Source organism: Alexandromys fortis, unplaced genomic scaffold, assembly GCF_014885135.2.
Source record: "Alexandromys fortis isolate MF-2015 unplaced genomic scaffold, M_Fortis_MF-2015_v1.1 scaffold_83, whole genome shotgun sequence".
Taxonomy (NCBI): Eukaryota; Metazoa; Chordata; class Mammalia; order Rodentia; family Cricetidae; genus Alexandromys; species Alexandromys fortis.
In genome coordinates, this window is record NW_026068001.1 from 2,672,174 (window position 1) to 2,693,090 (window position 20,917).

Consider the following 20,917-nt stretch of genomic DNA (forward strand, 5'->3'; position numbering starts at 1 on the left):
CTATTTAAAGGTTCAGAAAGCGGTTATTTCATGTCTTTATTTTCTTATCATTAATGGGATGCAAATAATTTTATTTCCCCTTTTAAGGACAGGAATCCTACACTGCCTTACACATTGCTAACATTGTTTCTAGAAAATGCCATAGATGTTTTCTCCAGATTGGAGAGAGTGAAGAAAATGGATTTAAGACAATTAATTTCTGGAATTTATCCACACACAAAAAACTGTGTCACTTAAGTAACAGCTATGATTTTTTTCTTTCAGTGTATTTAGTGAGAAAAACCCACCTATGTTTTCATCCTGTAATTGTTTAAAAACTTGATTTTTTTCTACTCATAAGGATTAAAGGCATGTATCTAATTGCTAAGAATTATTTTTAAGAACTAGTCTGAGTCTGTCTTTATTAGCTGGAAGAGGTTTCACCCTTAGAATCGTGTTTCGGATCTTGTGCCAACCCAGCCCTTCCCAGGCCTGTTCAGGCTAGAATTATTTGGCAGAGATTGTCTTTTTTAAAGTGTCTTGAGCAGGAATGTCCCAGAAAATGTTTACCTCAAACTTGTAGAACAGTTTACTAAATAGAGAGATGTGAGGATCAAGTGACCATCAGCTGGTATAAATGTTTTTGGTCAATGTAGTCACAGGACCTCAGGTATGCCGTAGTGAGACGGGCTTCCACCACGTGCCTGCTTATGGTGATAGCCTCAGTCAAGGGCTCTATCGTAATGCAGAAAGAATCTAAGTTCACAGGAATGTACTTTAATTAGACACCTGTATTTAAAAGGTTGATTTCTCCTCCAGAATAATTTAGCCCTGTGGCACACTGTGTGTATGTGAATGCATTGCTATACTAGTCTATACTCAGGGTTAAATAGACTTTTTGTTCTTTACCATTGGAGAGGCACGTGGGTTTTCTTAAACAGCTTTATTAAAGTATGACAGAGTAGCACATTCCATGTGGGCAGTTGATGAGTGTGAATATATGTAAACATATGGAATGTCATAATTCTAATCACCCATAATCAAGTTTGTTTCTCTCCCTCTCTGTCCCTTTGTCTGTCCCCCTTCACCTTGTATATGTCTATTTTTTAAAGAACATTTAATATAAAGCCCATCTAGTGAGAGACATTTTTATTCACTTTTAAATTAACGACTGGACTGACTTCTCTTTCAGGGCCATCAATGTGTTCAGGACAGAAATTGACTGCATTCTTTAGTTAATGGAAGGCTGGAAGCACATATGCTACATGTGACATGCCACTAAGGTGGCTTCTGGACACAGATATGTGGGACAAACCTACTAGGATTAGAAAAATCACAGAACTAAAAAGTGTTTAGAAGCTCTTTTTTAAGTTTTAAAAAGTCCTTTGAACACTTTCAAAGTCTCATTCTGCCAGTGCTGTGCTAGTAGCTGGTCCTTCTGCACTTATTTTCCATATAGTCTTCAGGATCAAAATTTCTTCCCAGAGCTGTCATTTCTAAAGTTGGAGACACTTTTTGAAGGCAAAATAGAATTGCCTGAGGAAAGAAACTTTCAAAAGAGGTTGAGTGATTCTATTCTCGTTTTAGTTGAATGACCCTCCAAGCAGTATTTGTTTCATTTCTAGGGAAACTTTGGAAGTGTAGTTAGTGTTCTATCTGGCAACTTCGCCTTTAGTTCAGCTTGTAGGTTGCTCCTGTTTAATTGTGGAGTGTAGGCTTTTCAAATGCTAGGGTAACTGCAAGTAATAGGGTTCCAAACAGGCTTTCTGTGAGTCTTTGTCTCCATTTAAATTCTCTTTTCCCACCACAAACTAATGGTCTTCAGCCAGAATGGAGACTTTTGTGTATTAATTGTTTGTGTTTTGTCTCTTTGTGGTGTGAGTTGGATTCAGGCGGTGGATCCCTTGATTACAGTTTTTTCTCATACGGGGTTTAATTATTAGGTAATAATGTTATGTAACTTGACTTTGTAGTTTAATAATGTTTATTCTCTTTGAATTTTATGAACTTTTAAAATGTACTGTTACATAAAATTCTACACTCTGTTCACTTTTACATTTGTTAGTGGTTAGTTACTCATGAAATAAACTTGAGTAGTTTTATTTATAGTTTATCGTGCATTGCCTGTATGAATTTAAAGGAAAAAAAATTTACCATCCTTTGTTTGAAATTTTAAGCACAATAGGACTAATTACATTTTGAATAATTTTATTGTTAGATAGTAATAGATACACCTCCATGCTCTCCCCTCCAATTTTTTCCTTTAATTGAAAACAGATTATTTTTTCATACAATATATTCTAATTAGTTATCTATCCATCTGTCTCCCAGTTCCTCCCCACATCCCCTTTCATTCAGACTCACTCTTTCTGTCTCCCATTAGAAAAAAAAAAAAACAGGCTTCTAAAAGATAATGACCAAGCTTGACAAAATAAATAAAACAAAAACCATCACATCAAAGTTGGACAAGGCAAACCAACAGAATAAAAAGAGCCCCAAAGGAAAGCAAATGAATCAGAAACCCACTCATTCACACATTCAAGAGTCCCTTAAAAATACTAAACTGAAAGATATAATATATATGCAGAGGACCTACCTAGTACTGAGCCCTGTGCTTACTGTAATCTTTGCTCAGTTGATTTAAAGGGCCTTGTTTTCCTGGTGTCCTCCATCCTCTCTGGCCCTTACACTCTTCCTGCCTCCTCTCCCATGAGGTTCCCTGAGCTCTGAGGGGAGGGAGGAATTTATTGGAGACAACCCATTAGAGCTGTATGTTCTGAGGTCTCTCCCTGTCTGGCTGTTGGTCTCTGTATTAGTTTCTGTCTGCTGTAGGAGAAAACTTCTGTCATGGCTGAATACCTGAATATAGCAGATTATCACTGAGTCATTTTATCAGTACTTTAAAACAGACTAGTAATATTTTGTTTTACCCTAAGTCTGGCTTATCTAGTCTCTGGTTCTCGATCACTCAAGCAGTATTAGGCACAGGTTCCATCTCCTAGAATGGATCTTAAGTCAAATCAGGCGTTGATGTTCATTTCCACAAGCTTTGTAGCAGCATTGCCCTAACATGTATTTTACACACAGGACAGATTGTAGATCAAAGGTTTTGTGGCTGCGTTAGTGTTTGGATTTCTCTTTTGATAGCCTGCAGAATATCTTTCTGTGTCGTATACACCAGAGTATTGGAGTTCTATGTAGGCAACAGCTCGATCCTCTCCATCTTCAATGAGTTGTATGAGTTTTGTGTTCAGCAATGGACCTTTCTATCTGTTTGTGGTGAACAACCTATATTCTTTGCAACGGGTTGGATTTTTTGGAGTTTTCCATGGGACCCCTTTGGCCAACACCTCAATTGGATGTAACCCAGTCCAATAGTGGAATCTTCATTTGGTGATATAGCCAGTTGGGACTCTCCCCCATTATTCATTAGAAACTTTCCACTGCACTAGGTTTCTAGACCACCCAAATTCCCTCCCTCAACCCTTCCTCCCCTCAACCACCTGATCCTCCCATTGCACCCATAAAATCTATTGTTTCCCCCTCCCAGGGAGATCCATATAACTCCCTCCCCATCCCCCCCATCCCATCCTTTCCTCCATATCTAACCTCTCTGGGTCTACAGATTGTAGCTAAGATGGACTAAGATGTGTAAATAAACATCTGCTTAACCTTGGCATTGGAACTAACCAAACTAAGCTCTGGAAGCTTTTTCTATAAAAGGTGATTTAGGAACGCTTGTAGAGTGTTATGAGATGTGTGTTTGTGTCTCTATAAATGCTTTATATTATAGTAAGGGTAAGAGCCTGCCAAAAACTGAGCAAGTGCTCATTTTTCCCCTATCTCATGCGTGCTCCTTTGTAGAATACAAGAGTATTAAAATACAACTAATAGATAAAGTTAGTTTATAATTATTAAAAGGGGAAAAAGCAATCAAACAAAAGCCTACTTCCCTTGTCAATCCTAGCTGTCCTCCCAAAAAGAGCCAAGTACACTGTGGGTTCCAGAAAGCTGCTTGTGTTTCCTTACTATTAACAGTATTGTAGTAAGCCACTGTTTTGGGTTGTCCATGTATTTGACTATCATTCTGTAGTCCAGCTGCATGTCCATTGAACTTGCATTATTTGAAAGTTGTAAGCCTTTGAGAGCTTTCTTCCTGATGAGAACCCTCCTACATCTTTCTAAATGAATGCTGCAGATTATTAAAATAAAAAAAGAGGCAGGACTCTAGGGTGCATGTGCTTATATTTACATTTGATAATGACCTTAAATGTAGAAAACAGTGATTGCCTGTGATCAAAAGCAGAGATAGAGTGCCTTACTTCAAATCATTGGATCGTTTCCTGCCCTGATGCCTTAGACACTTGCCTCTTTCTTTCTTTCTCTTTCTCTCTGTCTCTGTCTCTCTGTCTCTGTTTCTGTCTCTGTCTCTGTCTCTCTCTCTCTCTCACACACACACACACACACACACACACACACACTGCCCCAGGGCCCTTTCTCTATATGTATGTATGCCTCTCTTCCAGTCAGTCACTGCTCAGCTACCTTAGAAACAGTACCACTGATTTCAACTATTTATTATTCTATGAACTAGCTGCATTTGTGCTGGATTCTTTTCTTGTTTTTCTCTACCCTTATTGTTTTAATTCTCAGTTCTAAGAGTCAGCGATCTGTTTTTCAATATTGTATCTTCGGGTCCTGGACTAAAATACAGAAAAGGGTCCTAATAAGTATTTTTTAGAAAGATAAATGAATGGCTGGATCAATAAGAAACTAGCTAGTAATTTAGACCTGTATTCTCTTGTAGGAGAACAGCTTGGAAATGACAAACAGATGAGGTGCTACTTTGAATATTATTGCAATGGTTACATTTTAATAATTTTATGTTTTAGACATTTAGTAAGTGAATCTAAAGGTAGTTAAGAGCTACATATTTTTACAACCCAAGAAAAATATTCAACTGAAAACTCTTGGTATTGATTTATTAATTTCTGTAACTGACATCTTTTCTTCCACAGATTTTCTTCTAAGAAGGCCACAAACTGTCCAGCTCTCAAAAGGGTGCTCTCTGTGGCTCAGTAACCAGTGTAGATCCTGTCTTTGGTAATCAGCAGCTACATCTGGCTACTGGGTCTCTGGTGGCATCATTTAGCGTCAGTTATGATACCCAGAACAAGGTTAATGAAATGATAGCTTTATCTGAAAAATTCATTTATCTGAAAATTCATTGTATTTCAAGAGTTTTATGACTGGTGAGGCCTCTGTGTTTTCCTCCTTATCCTCCATGAAGATACACTTTTCTATTCAGCTATCTGTGTATCATATACCTAACATTATATCCTTCTATCTCCCTGCCTGTACTTCCATATATCTTTTGACCTTTAAAGGGCATGTTAAAGATTACATAATGAATGACAGCCAATAGCATTATTTGAAGAAATTTCACCTATAAGTAAATCACAGTAAATTTTACTTCTGTTTTATTTTATTTGTGGTAAATAAGACAGATATCAATGTTAACATCTTGGTTAAAACAGTCATTTACATTGAAATAATCTGAATGATTTGCAGGTTGAACATCCAGGTCTGGGGCATGAACCTGGCATACAATGTAGATTTCTGTGTTTATAAGGGAACAGCTACATTGTCTGCTGGGTTTCAGGCTACCTGGAAGCGATTCTCCATTATCAACATTTTATCTCTAATATTTCTGAGTCACTTTTCTAGGAGCCATAAATGAGTGTGTGACTTATCTCATTGAAAAGAATAGACGAAAGGACCTCCATGAAGTTGATCACCTTAGCAATTAATGGTTTCATTGTGATTTCATCCAAAATAGTCTCATCAACCTTGTCAGCTGAAGTGATCAAAGATAAGATGTGATGTCATCCTTCCTCTTCTTGCCTCAACTTTTAAAGACTGACTGTGTTATCATAAATGTTTTCTATTTGTTATTGCTGACAGAGAGTAAAACACCTTAGCGCACTGCTCCCCTACCTCACCATTTCTCCTCATTTTTTTTTTCCTATCTACACAGGAGCCTGGTTTACTTCTGTTCTTCCTACATCATTGTCCCAAAACTTTTATGAAGGACTTTCCAGTTTCAATAGAATTTGAACATTTTATGTGTTTCAACATCTCACTCCGTCATTAGTTCCCTGAAAGCTCGGCCTAGAATTTACTGGACTGTCCACTACTGCTGATCATCCCTTCTGAAAGCAGAAGAGCAACTGTGTTGGAATGAGAAGGAGCTTAGTTGAGGAGCTCAAGCATGACTTTCCATGGTGAGAGGAAGAAGAGAATGGAACTTGCTTCGAAGAAAAACAAGTTTTATAATATGGGTTATTTGGCTACTCTTTTGGTAAATAAATTTACACTTATGAATATTTTTAGAAAGTAGAAATTGAAGCTAAAATTCTCACTAGAGGAATAGTTTTAAAGGGGTATTTATTAATTGTTATATAAACTAGAGATTTTTAGTAAGAAATCATGTATTTTACATTAATATGCTTAAAAATGGAAAAGGAGTAAAAGTGATTTAAAGATAAATGTCTATGTAATTAACTAATTGCCAATGATGGTAATATAATGTGTTTTTGTCATCTTGTGCTAAATTTAATAAAAATGAAGCTAATGACTTAGAATTTATAAAAGATTGTGTTGTCTGTTCTTTGGGATGTTATATTTCATACATCCCAGTTCATTCCATCCCCTATTGTGTTCCCAAGCCTCTGGTCTTCTAAGGGGGGGCTTTATTCAGGTATTTGACAACATTTTAAGTGTGATAAATGGCTTCTACCGCATGAATTTATTTAATTAAAATCATAATTATAAAACTATCTTGATAGTTATCAAAAGGAGAGTGTTTTGAAATTCTGTGAAGTTGTTTGCCTATCCCTAAACAAAGTGTTGGCTGCAGAGACAGATGTGAAAGAGTTTCATACACTAGGTTTCATTTCCTTCTCCCAAGTGACAGAGCAATTCTGAATGGATGCTCTAAGTATGGCCAAATATGGTGATATAACAAGAAATACATATTCAGACATATGTACAGTGTCTGAAGCCCTTGTATTCTACTGAATAATAGGGATGCTAGGAGCATCTTTTATTGTAGTTGGCTATCCTCACACAAGACTACCCAAGGTCACTAGAGTCTAGAGCACTAAGTCAGTCTTTTATATGCTAATTGATAAGTGGTGGTGGAGTGGGGTGCCCTGGTTAGCTTAGAAAGTGGCTAGATGCCAAATCATCATGATATAGGGGGTTGGAGCTTCATGCCCCCTGTTCTTCTGACTGAATAAGTGATGCTTTTTTTTCTATATTTGTAGTATTAGGTGTGCATCCTAACCATGCCTCCAAAGTACATTGAGCCATTACTACAATCTCCTCCCAGCTCAGTTATCACTTAGTCCATTCATGTGGCTATAACAAAACACCTGAGACTTGACTATTTTTTTTAACAACTCCAGGGAATAAGTCCAAGACATCAACATTTGTTGTCTGATAGCCACCTTCTTGGTGTTTATTCATGTGGTAAAAATACAAGAGAGTTGAACACAATTTTCACATAAAGAAAACCATCTATAATGTCCATAAGCATGCAGTGCTTGTGACATAGTCAACCTTCTGAATACCCTACTTACCGACCTACCTCAGTATTTCACACTGAGTCTCAACAGGAATTTTTTAAGGGGACATATTTTGACCATGGTACTCTTCTAACTCCATCCCCTGTTCATGTTTTTTTCACTTGTTAACACACTTATTTTACCCCAGTATCCCCTGAAATCTTAAAGTCTTACTACTTTTACACTTCTGACCTCAAGTTTCAACACGAATTGGGGGTGGGGATGACATTCATTATTGCCTGATTAATGAATTTAATGGGACATCCTCCAACTCTGAAGCTCAAAAAGCCTCTGGTGGATGTGCTACTGAGCACATGTCCTTGGGAAGGAATGGAAGCCAGGTATCTTCCAACACATGTTACCACATACATGACTTTGGTTGGGCTGTTTCTTACTTGGTTCCCTTAGGATAAATGAGAAATGTTAAGTCAACTTCCCTGACTTCTGCGAGCTATACCACAATTTCCCCAGCATGAGGTGTTCTGGGAACTATTGATATATTAGAACTATTGATATATAGATAGGTGAACAGACAAATGTAAATGCCAACAAGCAATTGGCATTTGAAGTAGTACTGTGAGATTGAGCTTGTACTGTCTACAATATGATGCCAGCTCCAAGGAGAAGGTAGCAAAGTAGAGTTAAATGTAGACACTCGGCCGCTGTCATGAAAGCCCAAGACACTTGGCACATTTATCAGAATGGTATGAGTAAACACAGGGTTAAAGGGTGCAAATGATCAGACTCACTTTTTCACCAACTTCTCCCCCCCCCTTGTCTCTGTGAGATCCCTGGAAAAAATAGACCAAATGTTTTGTGGCTTTGTCTAGAAGTGAGAAGCACAACTGTAGAGAGATACACACATGTATAAGTAAAATATATTGCAAAATATAAACATTAAAAAATGCTAGTGAAAACTTAAAATGGTACAACTGCAAAAATGGTGATTCTTAACAAAAACCAGTTGCCACTCCTAGGTATATGCCTAAAAGAATTGAAAGCAAAGTCAAATACTAGTATGCATATTAACAGTGTGTTAACATTTACAATATAGCCAAGTGATAGAAATAACCCCAATGCCCATCAACTGAAATAAACTTTAGCCCTAAAAGAAAGTATAAACTGGGTCTGGTAGGAGATGAAGATAAGAGGATCAGGAGATGAAGGCCAGACTGGCGACATGAGTCCCCCATCTTAGAAAACAAAATGCATAAAACTAGGCATGGCAGCCCACTCTTGTAATCTCAGCACTAAGGTTATTGAGACAGGCAGATCAGAAATTGAAGGTCTGATGTTTTGCAGGCTGCTGAGGTAGAAGAAAGAGTAAATATTACTCAACTATGAGACCTGAAAGCTGCAATAACAACAGATAAGATGTAGATCCTAGTACAACAGTGGTGAATCTATAACCTTGTTTAAGAACTCAAGGCTTGGGACATCATTGTCCCTAGGTTGGAATATAATACTGTTGTTTCTGGCTAAAGTGCAGAAAATAAATGATGCTGGAGTGTTCAGCCTCAAGTGAGACAACTGTAGCTCCCCAGCAATGCTCAGGGACATATCAGAAGAGGGGTTGGGAGAAAGTAAGAGCCAAAGGATTGAGGAAATGTCCAGCAAAAAGATGTCTTCTATTGAGGGCCTTGAGTGTCAGCCCCGGCACCCCATCAAGGTCCAGCTAAGATTTGCTATGGCAAGTGAAAACCTGGCTAATTGGATCTGAGGGTAAACAGAATAAATCAACTCATGTACATTACCTCTACATGTTCTTTATTCCTTTGGGTAAAGAAGCAAAGAGAAGAAGAAAAGGGGGTGATCTTCACCAAGCTTTTAGTTTTTACAGATATGGTTAAAAAATTCCATAGGCAAAGACAATGATGATATGCATTTCAGAATCAAAATGGGCAGGTAAAACCAGATAAAGCAGCACTCCAGGAAGGGGGTGACACTACCCAGGAGGGGCCAGCATCCAAGGGGAAATACCTGACATTCCAAACCACTAGATAAAGTTATTAAAAGTCCCTGAAACCCAGATGCTGTCTTCCTATTTTTTTGAAATTCCTACATGATTTGTTGGCAAAGATAATTGTGAGGGATTGAGTTTATGTGGATTTGACTGCTGAAACAAAGAGTGAATGTTATCACTCTAAGGCCTCATGGAAGGCCATTCTTTTGCCTGGACAGAAGTGATACTGCTGGGATATTTTGGGAATGAATCCCATTTTGAAGGGAAGAATTATGACTTCACAGGGTTTTAACAAATTTAACAGTAACTTTCCCAAAAGATAAGTCCCCACAGCTCTGCTGAACAGGTTTCTCTGTGTGGACATGTACGTATATACTTCGCGTGGATTAGTCTAATAGATCTGCCAGCCATTTACTGTATACTCACCACAGTCTTCTAGACATGGCATAGATATTAGATTCATAAACTCATTGTAGCTGTTGTGAACCCTTCAAAATTTCACCATGCATGGGAAAGGGCCCAAAATGTTCCATCCCTCCCTGAGAGACTACTTATGGTTGTTCATGGAGGGGTATCATTTTGTTTAGTGATGTAGCTAGAGATTAGTTGGCCATGCTCTAGTAAATAACCTCAGGCAAACAACTCTAGCTAAAGTCACACAAAAAGAAGATATGTAAGTCGGAGGGGGACTTGTTGAGAAGAAAAGTTTTAGTGAGAGAGATAGGGATAAAGGGAGAATTGAGGGATATAAACAATTAAAATTCATCATATATATGTATATGTCAATAAAAATGAGAAGAAAAAAATTGATGATCATTCTTGATTATTAATAATCAGACTGAACTTTATGAGACTGTTACAAATAAATAAATACAGGAAAAGAGAGAGGGGTGGAAAAAAGATAAAGAAGTGTTGTGAAGGTAAATCAGTGGTAAAACATGTGCCTACCATACTCAATGCCCTGAGTTTAATTACTAACTGCTATAAAAAAGTTTTCATTTAAAAGTATCTGTGAGGTTTATTCATATTGTTTGTAGGTATTGTAATGGTCTGTCCTGTTCCTTTAAAAGACAAGTCCGACCTGTTTGGTTTAATCGTAAGAAAAGCCACTCTGCCAACAATGAACTCCAATCAAACCAGATTAGTCTGAATTAAAATGCCCGTATTTAATAAATGCGGCACTCTTGGGTGTACTGAGACAGCATGGTGGGGAGAGGAGCCTACCCAAACCTGAAATCACATGTTCCTTTTTCTGGTGCAAGTCTAAATGCCCCGTGGGAGTGGTCCTGACCCTTCTCAAGGAAGGGTCAGTGCTTGTCAGGCTGGGAGTTGGAGTCCAAACACTTGGCAGGCTGGGAATTGGAGTCTAACTCAATATTACATTCCAGACTCTAGGGGTCTTAGAGGGCTGGGATCTCACTTTTGACTAAATACCACCCACTCCCCTCTTCCACCGAGGCAAGCAGATCTTCCTTCATCTTCTAGCCTATGAGCTCTCTGTATGCCCCCCCCTTCAGAAGAGGTAGCTGAGGCCTCTTCTCCTCTCCTCCCCATTTCTCTTTCTTTCTTTCTTTTTTTGTTTCTTTGTTTCTTTGTTTGTTTCTTTCTTTCTTTCTTTTTCTTTCTTTCTTTCTCTCTCTCTATCTCTCTCTCTCCCTTCCTCTCTTTCTCTCCTTCTTTTTCCCTCCCTCTCTCCTTCTCTCCCTCTTCCCCCTTTCTCTCCCTCTCCCCCCTTCCCTTTAGTTTCATAACCCACTAAATACTCACTCTGCATGGCATGCCTATCCATCTCTGTCTCTCACCAGCTGCCCTGTCAATATGTTGAGGTCTCTCACCCACCGCTTCCCACCTGCCCAGGACCCACAGAGGCTTTGGGCAGTGTGACCCATCTGTCCCTCATGGCCTGCTGCTGCCGCCCCTTGGAGGAACCACAGTGTTTATCTAAACCATAACATTTTATTATAAGAAAGAGATGGGAATGTTATGAACTGCTACAGACTTGTCCTGTGTCTTTAAGAGACAAGCCCTGCTCACTACCCCTTCTGCCAAGGCAAATGGATCTTCTTTCCTCTTCCAGCCTATAAGCTTTCTCTCTCTGCCCTGTCCTTCTTTGCAAGAGGTGGCTGTAGCCTCCTCCCCGCTCCTCTCTCACAGTCATTCTGATATAAATATACTGCTGTTTAAAACTTATGTTTTCACAAACCCAAAACATTCTTGTGAGTTCCAGGGAGCTGAATTGAAGGATCCACCTTAAACAGGCCTAAAAGACACTGGACATTTCCATACCACAAACCCTGGACAGGTGTAAAGAGACCAGCTACCCCAGGATGTGACCAGCACCCAGCTTTCTCAGGATTCCACCCCCCAAGATGATGCTCACAAATAAGCAGGAATCAGTCTTGAGAATCAGCCATCACAATTCCTTTAACCTGTGGTGCCTAACCTCCTGCCATTTTATTATAAACAAAGAGATAGAAATGTAATGGTCTGTCCTGTCCCTTTAAGAGACAAGCCCACCCACTCCCCGCTTTTGCCCAGGCAAGCAAATGTTCCTTCCTCTTCCAGCCTGTGAGCTCTCTCTCTGCCAGTCTCTTTCTCTCTCTCTCTCTCTCTCTCTCTCTCTCTCTCTCTCTCTCTCTCTCTCTCTCTTTCTCTCTTGAAGAGGTGGCTGCTGCCTCGTCTCCTCTCCCTCCTCCTCTCACCCCCGTCTGTCTCTCTTCTTCCCATCCTCCTTCCCCCTTCCTTTCCTTCCATAACCCATTGAATAAACTGTACCCAAACCTGTAACAATGAGGGGCCTGCTTGTTGGGGTTTCCATCCCACCCGGTACCCCATAGCAGGCAAGCCACAAAGAAAATCACACAGAGAGTCTGCATTAATTATAAACTGATTGGCCCATTAGCTCAGTCTTCTTATTAGCTCTTGTAGCTTATATTAACCCATTGTTCTTATCTATGTTAGCTACATGGCTCAGTACCTTTCTCAGTTGAACAGGTTACATCTTGCCTTTCGGTGGTCTGGGCTGGGATGGGAGGAATAGGCTTCCTCCTTTCCAGCATTCTCCTGTTCTCATGCCCCACCTCTACTTCCTGTCTGGTTGACCCACCTATACTTCCTGCCTGGCCAATCAGTGTTTTATTAAAATACATGATTGACAGAATACAGATAATTCTCCTGCACCACAAACCCTCTCTCTGCATGGCATGCCTATCCATCTTCCACCTGCTGTGGCTCCTCATGGAACCTGCTACCCCACCAACTGGCCAAGGTCTCTCACCCACTGCCTCCTACCCTCCTTGGACCCACAGAGGCCTTGGGCGGTAGGACCTGGCCACCCCTCATGGTCTGCCGCTATCCCTCAGTGAACTGCATCATTTTATCTAAACCATTATAGGTATAGCTTCCTCATTTTCATGCCTCCATTTTAATCCATAAGTTAACTTCTGTTTACCTTTTGGCAGTGCAGTAGATAGAATACTGGTCCTCACATACTCTCTACCAATGAGTTACATCTACAACCCCATGTTAGTAAGCTCCTGTTTTCAGTTGTGTGCTTTATTTTGAGTAACCTTGATAAAAATATTTCAATCAAAACTTGATGGTACATATGCACTCTTTGTGTTAGATTATATGTGGAGACAGAATTGTTAGGTGGTGGGCTATGGCAAAGTCAACCTTAGTAGATAATTCCAAACAGTTTTGCATGGTGATCATTATACTTCACACTCCTACAGACTGTGGGTGGGAGTGCCTATTGTTCCACATTCTCATCAACACTTAAAAATATTTTTAATATTTAACATTTTAGTAGTAGCACTTTACTAAATGTGGTGGTATATATAATTTGAGTACTTTTAATATGTGTATTTGTCATTTAAATATCCACTTTGGTGATTTATTTGTTCAACTCTTGATCACTTTTTACATTGGGTAGAATTGTTACACAGGAATTTTTTTTATAAATTCTTTGGATACAAGTCTTCTGTTATTTGTGATAATTTAAACATAATTATCCTCATAATCTCATAGGGAGTGGCATTATTAGGAGGTGTGTCCATGTTGAAATAGGTGTAGCCTTGTTGGAGGAAGTGTGTGTCACTGTGGGGATGGGCTTTGAGGTCTCCTATGCTCAAGATACTACCCAATGTGACAGACAACATCCCATTGCCTGCAAGATGTAGAAGTCTCAGCTACTTCTTCAGCACCATATCTCCCTGAACACTGCTTTGTCCTACCATGATGGTAATGGACTGAATGTTTGAACTGTAAGTGAACCACTACAATTAAATATTTTCACTTTTAATGTAGATTAATCAGCCCTTTAATACTAAATGCTAATTTTGTTTGCCCTTCCTAAAATCTTTCTCTACTTCAAAAGCTTTATATTTTTTTGAATCTTTGATATTCCTGAGACTGATTTTTTTAAATTGGGTGTTAGTCATTATATTTAATGTAGAAATTTAATCCAACACTCTTTTCCAATATCATTGAAAAGATGTTTCCCACTGCTGTGCAAAACACCTTTCATAATTAATCTAATGTTTTTGACTGTTTATTTGTATTTCTGCAATAGATATTCTGTCTTCCTGTTTTATTTTCCTATTCTTGTGACAATACCATATTGTATTTATCATCAGAACTATAGTTTTGATGGCTACTTTAGTCAATGTTCTCTGATATTGCTTTGAATATTCTAGGCTTTTTGCATTTCTTACAAATTTTGGACTCCATTTTTAATTTTGATGAGAAAGTTATGATTGTAATTGGAATCTCAGTGATATGTTTGAGAAAAGTGGTATTCAGATTTTACTGCATTCCCTGATGTGCTACAACTGGGATCTTTCTATTGGTGTAGTATTTAACTTTCTCTCTCTTGCTCTCTCCCTCTCTTTAAGTTTTCTGTGTAGAGTTACTACATCTCATCCTTTAGATTAGAGTTTAGATATTTGATGTTTTGTGATGATGTTGTACATTGCATTTACTGAAAAATTCACTCTGTAATGGATTTCCCTGGTATATAAAAATACAGGAGGAGTTAAATTTGTATTAATGTTGATAAACTTACTTTTTAAAAATGAACTAGAGGTTTTCTACAGGCACAGATTTGTAAGTTCTAGTTTTTCTATTTTAATCATATTTATTTTATTTCCTAATGACACTGGCTTGGATATCTACTACAATGCTAAATGGACTAGTAAGTGGAAAACATCTACATCCATTTCCAAGGGACAGCTTTCAGCATCTCTCCAGTGTCATGTTTACTCTAGGGTCTTTGTAAAACAGGATTTCCAGTGCAGTTTACTGTTCTTCTGAGGCTGATAATTTTTTACTATGAGTCTATAGTTAATTTTAATTAATGCTTTTCTGCATTACTGATATAATCATCTGGTTTGGGGCTCCTTTGTTTTGTTAATGTGGTGAGTTACATTGATTTTAAGAGAATCAACTTCATTGATGTATACTTTGCATATATTAAAGTAGAGCAATTTAAAGCATATGATTTGAAGGAATTTGATAGATTGATGTCACAATCTAGATATGAAGCACTTTATCATCCTAGACATCTCCCTTGTGCTTTTTTAGGTTCATTTCCACTACTCCCTTCCCCAAGTGCATACATACACATGTACAGGACACACTGGTCTATGTTTTATATAGATGTGCATTTGCAATCTGTAGGTTTTTAAATTGAACTGCATTGATTTGACATAGTATTTTGAGATTCAGTCACGTAATATTTGTCTGCCATTTGTTCATTTGTCTTGTTGACTAGAAGTGTGCGTATGGGTCTAGCAAACTGGTTCATTTCTTCCCATTCCAGGAGACATTTTGGTTATTTTCAGATTTTAGCAATGACACAGCTTTTATGAGCACTCATTCTCTTTAGACACATATTTCTTTTTCTTCTAGGAAAGTGCCTGCAAATCATAAACAGGTAGCTCTTCTTGAATTTTGTATAAGAAACTACTAAATGGTTCTCCAGAACGACAGTACCACTATCTGTTCTCATCTACACTTAGCAGCTCATTTGGTTTACATTCATACTGATCTTGGGTATTGGGAAACATTTTTGGTTTTTGTTACAATAGTGGTCATAAGTAGTTTTTCACAATTACATTTTGTTGTTGTTTTTTTGAAGCAGGGATTTTCTTTGTAGCTTTGGAGCCTGTCCTGGCACTAGCTCTTGTAAACCAGGCTGGCCTTAAACTCACAGAGATCTGCCTACCTCTGCCTGCCGAGTGCTGGGATTAAAAGTGTGTGCCACCACTCCCCAGCTGATTACTTTTTTTGTGTGTGTGTTCAACTTTTTTATTTTTTTTAATTTATTTATTTTAGAAGCTCTCTTTTTCATTTTACATACCAATCCCAGTTCCCACTCCCTTCCCTCCTCCCACTCCCACTTCCTTTCCAGCCCCATCCACTCCTCAGAGAGGAGTATGGCTTCCCATGGGGAGTCATCAAAGTCTAACACATTGCTTTGAGGCAGGACCAAGACCCTCCTCACTATATCTAGGCTGAGCAAGGTACCTCTCCAAAGGGTATAGGATCCAGAATGTCAATATAAGCAGTAGGGTTAAATCCTGGTCTCATTACCAGTGTTCCCACAGTCTGCCTCAGCCATACAACTGTCACCTACATTTAGAGGGCCTAGTTTGGTCCTATGCTGGTTCTATCACTGTCAGACTGGAGTTGTTGAGCTCCCATTAGCTCAGGCAAGCTGTTTCAGTGAGTATCCTCATAGTGGTCTTGACACTTTTGCTTGTATTCTCATTCCTCCCTCTCTGACTGAATTTTGGGAGTTCAGTCCAGTACTCCACTATAACAATGAAGGGGCCTGCTTTTTTGTTTGGGGCTTGCCAGTTGTGGGGAACTGGGCAGGACAGAAACCCCAACTAGCAGGACACCTCATGTTACAAATGGTGCCCATGTGGATAACTGCATCCACAGAAAGCCTGAGAAAGCTAGGTAAAGCCTAGAGTAAAGCATTTCAGTTTTCAGCCATAGAAGGAAAAAAGCTGCTCAGTTTTCAAATGCTGGCTTTCTGGGCCTTCCTGCCAGGGAAAACTCTGACTCTTTCAAGCAGGCGGTCCTGACTATGGAGCCATGGACACACTGTTGCAGCTTGCTTCCTGGCAAGGACCTTGAAATGCCATAGGAGATGTTGAGTGTTGTTTATGGACACACTGTTGCAGCTTGCTTGCTAGCAAGGACCTTAAAATGCCATAGAGTTGTGGCAAAAAAAAACTTCTCCATATTCCTTAACAAATTAAAGACCCATGTGGTCAGAAAAAGAGAGATATACAATAAAGAGAGGAGATTCAAAGAGGAAGAAAACCTCTAAATGGTTTACAGTGTGATAAAAATATATACAGGCTAAAGGTTAAAGTTCTCTGAGAGAGAGAGAGAGAGAGAGAGAGAGAGAGAGAGAGAGAGAGAGGACAGTTATGGTGGCACACACCAGTAGGATTTGCCTGGGAGGCAGAGACAGACAGATCTCTGAATTCAAGGATAGCCTGTTTACAGAGTGAGTTCCAGGACAAAGATACACAGAGAACCTGTCTCAAAAAGCCAAAAGTTAAAAGTAAAAATAAAAGAAATAGAGGTTAAAATAAAGTCACGTAAAGAGGAAAAATGCACAGAGAATCTTGATACTGTATGCTATTATGCTCTCTTTAAATTGTTTGAATGCTGAGGAAGGAGCAACAGCTACAAAAAGATATTTGCTTATAAATGCTGTAGAATTAATCTAAGATAGGTATTTTGAAAATTCCTTGACTTCAAAATTGAAGTCAAAAGGTATGTTAATTTGGAGAAGAGATTTTGCTTTTGTTTCCACAGAAAATGAGAGGCTGTGGATTTATGCTGGGGAGATGGCTCAGTGGTTAAGAGCATTGCCTGCTCTTCCAAAGGTCCTGAGTTCAATTCCCAGCAACCACATGGTGGCTCACAGCCATCTGCAATAAGGTCTGGTGCCCTCTTCTGGCCTTCGGCATACACATAGATAGACTATTGTATACATAATAAATAAATATTTTAAAAAAAAGAAAAATCAGCTTTGATCCAGGAAGACTACCTTAGAAATCTCCAGCAGGAATAGATGGCCCAGATGTCTGAGTTCTTCATCCAGAACAGGTTCAATACTGCTGCCTGAGATGATCAAGACTCACAGGATACTTCAGTCAGGACTTGATCATAACTCTAAATTTTCTTTGGGTCCCCATAAGATTATCAGTTCCCCCAAACAGCTGGAAGTAGCCTGGAATACTATGCCCACATTCCCCAAAAATGGACTAAGAATATTTTTCTTTTCTTTTTTTTTTTTTAAAGAGGGGGAAGTGGTGCGGGGGAATTGTCTGTAATCTGTGAATCATGTTTTAAATAGAATGCTGATTGGCCAGGCATGAAGTATAGGTGGGAAAACCAGACAGGAAGTAGAAATGATGCAATGAGAACAGGAGAATTCTGGAAAGGAGGAAGTTGATTCCCCCCAGTCCTACGCAGATTACTGAGGAAGCAGGATGTGACCTGCCAGCTGAAAAAGGTAACGAGCCATATGGCTAAAATAGATCAGAATAATGGGTTAATATAAGCTACAAGAGCTAATAAGTAGCCTGAGCTAATGGGCCAATCAGCTTTATAACTTATAGAGATCTCTGTGTGATTTTCTTTGGGGCTTGCCAGCTGTGGGGAACCAGGCAGGACAGAAAACCCCAACAAACAAGCAGGCCCTTTGATTGTTACACTATGCTATGGTTCTCTGCATCTGATTTGATTGCTTGCTCGATGAAATTTCTATGGTGATATTTAAGATAGTCATCAATCTGACTACAGGGTGAGGCCAGTTCAGGCACCCTCTCCACTATTGCTTAGGGTCTTAGCTGAGGTCATCCTTGTGGATTCCTTGGAATTTCTCTAGTTCCAGGGTTTTTTTTTTTTTTTTTTGCTATCCCCATAATGGCTCCCTCAATCAAGATACCTTTTCCTCTCTCTCTCTCTCTCTCTCTCTCTCTCTCTCTCTCTCTCTCTCTCTCTCTCTGTTATTTCCCCATCTCAACCATCCTGTTCCCTCAAGTTCTCCCCTCTCCCCTTCTCTCCTTGTCCCCTTGGGCCTTCCCTTCTACACCCATTCCACCCTCCCAATCAGGAAAGATCTTATCTATTTCTCCTTCCCAGGGGAAACTATGTATGTTTCTCGTAGGGTTCTCCTTGTCATCTAGCTTCTCTGGGGTTGTGGACTATAGGCTCATTATCCTTTGCTTTATGTCTAATATCCTCTTATTAGTAAGTACATACCGTGCTCTTCTTTCTGAGTCTAGGTTACCTCACTCAGGATAGTGATTCCTAGTTCTATCCATTTGCATGCAAATTTCAAGATGTCATTTTTTTTTACCAGAACAATCTTTTTACATTTTACATATCAATTCCAGTTCCCTCTCCCTCCCCTCCTTCCACTTTCCCTGCTTCCCCCATCCATTCCTCAGAGAAGGTAAGGCCTTCCATGAGGGGTCACCAAAGTCTGTCACATCACTTGAGGCAGGACCAAGGCCTTTCTCCCTTTATCTAGGCTGAGCAAGGTATCTCTCCATAGGGATCTGGCTTCAAAAAGGCAGCTCATGCACTAGGGATAAATAATGGTTCCACAGTCAGTGGCCCCACAATCTGCCCAAGCCACATAACTGTCACCTACATTCAGAGGGCCTAGTTCGGTCTTATACAGCTTCCCCAGCTGTCAGCCCAGAGTCAGTGAGCTCCCACTAGCTCAGGTCAGCTGTTTCTGTGAGTTTCCCCATCATGGTCTTGACCCCATTGCTCATATTATCACTCCTCCCTCTCTAAGACTGGACTCCAAGAGCGCAGCCCAGTGTTTAGCCATGGATTTCTGCATCTGCTTCCATCAGTTACTGGATGAGGGTACTATAATGACAATTGCTGGTAGTCATTAATTGGCTTATAGGGGAAGGGTAGTTATGGCATCCTTTCACTTTAAAAGATTATTGTTTTTATTTTATGTGTGGGTGTTTGCTTACATATATGTCTATGTGCAATGTTTGTTCCCTGGCAACTGAGACCAGAGAAGACATTGGATTCTCTGAAATTGGAGTAACATACGGTCATTGACTATCATGTGGGTTCTTGGACATGGACTTCGGTCCTCTGTAAGAGCAACAAGCAGTCTTAATAGCTGAACCTTCTTTTCAGCCATTTGCTGTGATTTTAAGATATATTTCTCTAGTGAGTAAAGTTACCAATTTTCTATTATTTATTTATTTCTCATTATTGTGTATTTTAAAGTGAATATCTCTAAATCTTTTTCTCATTTATAATTAAATTATCCTTCTCATTGTGTTCTTTAGGAACTGGAGATACAGCATGAATAGAGCCTTGGGCTTCATTCTTAGTCCCACAAAACTGTGCCATGCCTATGATTCTATTACTTAGGGAACTTAGGCAGAAAGACTGAGTGCTCAAGACCATCCTGAGCTACATAGCAATACTCTACTTCAAAACAAAATCTTCAAACCCAATAGCCAGGAATTCATCTCAGGAAGCACCAGTGTGACATGAACAAAGCTTTGAGTTTAGTTGCTAATACTGCAGAATAGAAGAAAAAGAATATATCTTTATATGTTCTGAATAAAAATAATTCAATTTAGATGTATGCTTTCCTTAGTTGCATCTCATTTATCTTTTCTTTTCCTTCCTTCTCAAAGACAAATTAAACCTGAGAACAGATCAGAATTTCAAAAGTGCTAATATTGAAAAGTTGGATGGAAGAATATTTAATAAGAGCAATTCACTGGGCGGGGTGGTGCACACGCTTAATCCCAGCACTCAGGAGGCAGAGGCAGGTGGATTTCTGTGAGTTCGAGGCCAGCCTCGTCTACAGAGCTAGTTTCAGGATACCCAAGGCTGTTACACAGAGAAATCCTGTCTTGAAAAACAAAAACAAAAAAAAAACAAAAGAAAAATAAAGAAAAAAGAAAACCATTCAAACTAAAAGTGTCTGAGAAAGAGGTCAGAATATTGTTTTTCTTTTACAGCTGCTTTTCTGAATCTTGTTTCTGTACTTTCTGTCCCACTCAGTTGTATAGATTGGTGAGGCAAAACAAAAGCAAGTGCTTAAAAAAAAACGAAATCTCCCTAACAAAACCCACAGGAAGAGTTCTTACAATTGATATTACTGATATGGGGGTAGGCCAGAAGCTAGATATGGGGCAACTGAGAAAAACTCCAGTTATGTCTTGGTGGCTGTGTCTCCTGATGATCAGGATAAGCTTTTGTGGTTAAGAATCCCTGAAGCTGCAGTTAGGTTGTTCTCACTCCAGAAAGGCAACAAAACGTTCTT

At 39.2% G+C, this 20,917-nt stretch overlaps 1 long non-coding RNA gene across 4 annotated transcripts in view; it reads left to right on the top strand.

Moving 5' to 3' along the window:
- The window catches only part of LOC126512901 (uncharacterized), a 74,685-nt gene extending 68,059 nt beyond the window's left edge, over positions 1–6,626 (top strand). For all 4 annotated transcript variants that reach the window (XR_007595181.1, XR_007595178.1, XR_007595180.1 and 1 more), the window contains one exon: positions 6,017–6,626. This is a non-coding gene — a long non-coding RNA (uncharacterized lncRNA). The remainder of the gene's footprint in view (positions 1–6,016) is intronic.
- The last annotated feature ends 14,291 nt before the right edge of the window (positions 6,627–20,917 follow it).